The sequence below is a fragment of the Lemur catta genome, chromosome 23 (genome assembly GCF_020740605.2).
Source record: "Lemur catta isolate mLemCat1 chromosome 23, mLemCat1.pri, whole genome shotgun sequence".
NCBI classification, from domain to species: domain Eukaryota; kingdom Metazoa; phylum Chordata; class Mammalia; order Primates; family Lemuridae; genus Lemur; species Lemur catta.
Window position 1 is genome coordinate 15,230,302 of NC_059150.1, and position 4,877 is coordinate 15,235,178.

Consider the following 4,877-nt stretch of genomic DNA (forward strand, 5'->3'; position numbering starts at 1 on the left):
ACATGCCTCCAAACACATGAGGCTGGCCGAGAAAGGGAAAGGCATTTCTCATCCCAACTCACTGACTAAATAGCCATCATATTCTCCAAGCTAAGATGATTTTGTTTCTCTGAGCTTTTTCTGAGGTTGCCACCCTCGGCTTCATCTGGAGGCCTGGAGAGTGCGTTTGTCTCCTTGCTCTTGCCCAGTTGCAACTTCCACGTTTTTTTATTAGTGGCCTGTACCAACTTTCTGGCACCAGACAAAAGAAAGCCCTCCTGAATGGTGACTTGGGAAAGCGCAGCACCTGCTCTGCCTTTGTCTTCTCCTCTCCAGCACCCCGGGGATAACTGCTCTGCAAAACAGGAGCCGGTCTGTGCCGGCTGCCAAATGGAGAACCCTCATTAGAATAATGCCCAGCAGGTGTCTGCTTTCCCCTCTCCTTTCCCACCCTTAAACAAACCGGAGGATCGCTGTTGCTAAGGGCCAAAATAACAAGACCTGGGTGCTTTTAATTGTTATTTTAACAATTAAATTAACGGCTGCCTTCTTAATCGTGAAAGTCCATGGGAAGGAAAACTCAAGGCACTGAAAAGGCGATTGTAACCTACTGAACTTAATGAACGAGAACAATTTTATTCAAAGGATGAACTCATTTATGTTTGGGATGAAACATCCCCTGTTTTAACTAAGATTGGCCAGATCAGGCAATGGGTGAGGATGACCAATAATCCGAAGTGGAAGATTTTGGGGGCAGGTGGAAATCAGTTTAGATAGGGTTTGAAGTTGGAGCTAGGCACGGCTTTCCTTCTTTCAGTATCTTTAATTTTGTTCATTATGTAGATGAGAGAGCTGCTTCTACCATCTTTTTCTTCTTTGTTTTTCCTTTCTATTCCTCTTGTGTTCTTCTCATTCTCCTAAACCTTAAGTGGATCCTGAATTGGAGGATGAACAACAACTACTGAAGTTCTCATTACTCCCCCTGCATAAAGACAATGGTGATAGTTCCTGAACAAAACACTTATGATGAGACATGGTCTATATGGATTTTAATAGATAGTCTGTGTCAACTGAAATTGGTTTTCACCTGGAAATCCTGATGACAGAGCCTTTAAGAATTCCAAAAATATTACCTGTATCATCTTGTGCATTCTTTCCTGGGGGACACATTTTGACAAGAAACTGAACTGAATGGGAAAGTTAGACACAATTTAGGAGAATTAGATACACAAGGAAGTCAAAGGAAAGGCCACATAATATCTGTATTTTTTGTGGGTATTGAGCAAACAAAAAAGCTGAAAGTGTGACAAAATAAAAATCTTACAAGATAGTGTCTTTATCACACAGAATATCTGAGAAGTAATCCTGACCAAAGAGGTAAAGGTCTATTAGAATGGAATATTACATAGTTCTGTCTATAATTTATTTCCTCATTTATTTTTGAAAGAAAAAATTCCCCTTAGAACACAACTTGGTGAGGTCTGGTTGGAGTAGAGTGGGATGGAGAAATGGAGGGCGTTAGGATATTTGGAGACATTGTAGGACCCAGTAGCTTTAAAAGTATTTTAAGTTTTTCCCAAGCCTGTTAAAAAAGAGAGGGAGTGGGGAGAAAGGGAGATGATCTCATCCAATCCTTTGAAGGACTGCTACTCAGTAAGGAAGAAGTGCGGGCAGTGTTGATGTGTTCAAGTCAACCTCGGTGATGACTTATGCTCCGAGCATTTCGGGGAGGCTGGAATTCCTGCTGGTAACCTCGGGAGGCTTGTGCTCACAGTGGCTGCTAAGGCAGTTAGAGGCTGAGACTGCAGATGGAGGAATGATGTTTATGTCACTAAACTTTGTCCTCTGAAATGAGCCTGGAGAGTTGCACCATAGGAAGCTATTGATTATTAAATGATTTTTCCTTCTTGGGAATCTTAAGAAGAAAATATTGGTGGGTATCTCCTCTGATTTGTGGAGCACTGATATTTGATCCAAGAGAAAGAAACTATATAGATTTATACATATACACACACAATGCCTGTGTATGTATATTATATATATATATTTTACACACACATATATGTTTTGTGTGTGTGTAACCTTTTTTGGTAAAACATTAATGAAATAGGAAATCCATGTGAATATCTTTTGGCCATAAAAACGTTCATATGTATATGACAATTAATTAGGGCATAATTTTTACTTTGCAAAACAGTTTTTTCCTTGACAAAATGATTCCTCACAAGGTTATAAATTAATGAACTAGTAAGCTCCCATAGGTCCCTTAAAAGAGGATTTGCTTTAGTAGTATTAATAATGATAATAATAATTAGCATTTATAAATCTTTTCTCTTGTACCAGGTGCTGAGATAAGAGCTTCATATGAAGTATCTCATTTAAATCTCCCACTCACCATAGCTGGTAAGGTACTATCATTATGCTTTGATTTTTAAAAATTGAGGTTTAGAAAGCTTAGTAATTTTTCCATAGTCCCGCCTTAATAAGAGGTATAGCTGGAATTTGATCCCAGACAGACTAATCTTAGAACCTGTACCTCTCTCTTCCCAACAGTATTTCTATATTTTGGGGGACTATGGCCTTTATGCAAAGCAACACACTTGTACAAATAGCTTGGGCCAAAGCAATCACACAACTAAGGTGTGAATAGAAATAAAAATATTAACCTTTGACTTGGATCCAAATGTCATTTATTTTGGCCAATGTTTTCCTTCCCATCATTAAGCATTCTGCTTTTATTTTTTTTAAGTCTGGGAAAATCTGATATCAAATAAATTCACTCAATTCTTGCTGTGTAACCATGTGGCAAATGCTAGTCCTGGGCAAGGAAAGAAGCACAGTGTGCAAAGAAAGAATGTGGAGAAACTGCCAATCTAGATTTTTCTCTGTGTAAGAAAGCATAGTTCCCTTTGATACAGGAGGAAGTATGCAGAGACTAAAGCACTTGACTATTGGATAAGAAACTGTTGACATTGCTGTGGTGAATCACCCCTCCTGCACAGATCTTAATGGGGGTAAAGCCAGTTCCAGCATTCCATGATGTTGCCCAGAGATAATCCAGTCTAGCACCTGAGTGTTTGGAAAATCCACTGGATCCCTCCCCTGCTCCCACATTCCCTCTCTGCGTACACACTCCTCTTATAGAAACAACCATGAATAAGGGATAGAGTTGGAGAAGTGACCAATATTTGTTCAGTGAATAAAATACAGAATTGTTTTCCTAGAAACACCAGCAAGTCAAAGGAAGATGGAGAGAGGAATTCTAATCCTAGCAGAGAGATGAATGGGTGTGAGAAAATGTGAGGGAGACTAATTGCATCAACATAACTGAGGCAAAAGATCACCGCAGCCCCAGCCAGGCTAAGACATGCAGAAGACGAATGTGCCAGGCTGGGCAAGTGAGGTGCTATCTACTGGGGAGGTGAGGGGCGGGTGGGAGAACGGGGCCAGGACCTATGCTTATCTACTAGTTGAAGTTTTGATCTCAAGGCTGGGAAAGACGTGGACAGAAATAAATGTTTAGGGCATGACATTCTTTCCATGTTAGGACACCACATTCTTGCTATTTGGTGACAAATGACTGAACAGGGAGCTCGGTCCCATTTATGATCTAATTCCATAAAAATGAAATGCTGGGCATCTGGTTCAGAGCATGCCAGGAAAGAGTTAAAACTGAATTCTGCTGCCTCACTCTGGTCTTCCTTTTCGGTGAGTGGTAGGCTGGGCCATGAACTTGCTGCCTTCCGGAAGTGCTTTCTCTTTCTTTCTATGGGTTTTGTTTTCTGCCTTCTGTGGGAGAGAACAGCTCCTTCACCTCTCCATTGGCCCTGGGCTTGAAAACACTCATAACGGACGTATACCTTCTATCTGTAGACTACAGATAGAGATAGAAGATAAAAGAAAAGGAAAATCATTTCCATTAAAAAAAAGAGAGTGAGTGAGCGTGTGGGTGTGTCTGGGTGTGCTTGTTCTGTGTAGGAAGTATTTGAAGAGGAGTCCAGCTAGGAGAACTTGCTGAAATAATTCTCTAGCAGACTGAACAAAGCTTCCAATAATAAACGGTGACATTTACACAAATATTTGTGGCTGTGCTTTCCATTTCTTCTTATAGGAAACGAGTAAGATTTTTAAATGCTTTAGTGATGTGATCAGTAGACAGTAGTGGGAAAGAATTTTCCTGAAACTTGACTTGCAATCAAAATAAGGAAGGAAGATCTGAAAGAACTGAGAATATTTCAGCTAATCAGGATATGGCACTTTCCGACATCTGGATGTCCAAACAAGTGTTTTGAATTCAATACTATTAACATGTGTCACTTTAATGAATATTTTCCTTTGGAGTCGATTGGGTGGTTACATTTTTGGCAATAATCTCGCGGTCTGTTGCTTACATTACCTGATCCACGGTCCATTTTCCTTGTGTTGGCTGTGGGAACGAGCAAGAGTGGAAAATATCTCAGATCCTGAAAAACAGCGCTGAGAATGCGACTCATCTTTTAATTGAACCACTTCAAATAGAAGCTCTCTAAGGATTGCCTAGTCACTGTCTGGGATGTCATGTGTAAAAACAACAAAAAAGGAATAAGTTCCCTTTGTATCAAAAAGGGGAAAATAGCCACAAAATGAGATGAGTTTTTTTTTTTTCTTTTTTAAGCTTGAAATAGACAGGCCTCTGCACTCATCCACTTTTGACTTTTAACAAAACCAATCAGAGATAAGCAACTCCCTTGGGTTAAACAGCGTTTTCAGGGGGTCCCCTAATGAGATGTTCTAATTGCTCACTTGAAAATCCCCACGAGGGAACATCCCTTAATGCTCTGAAAGTCTTTTTAGCCTCTGCTATTTGCAGAACCTTTAACATGTTGTAAGAGAGAGCCCTTGACTAATTCCAGGGACCC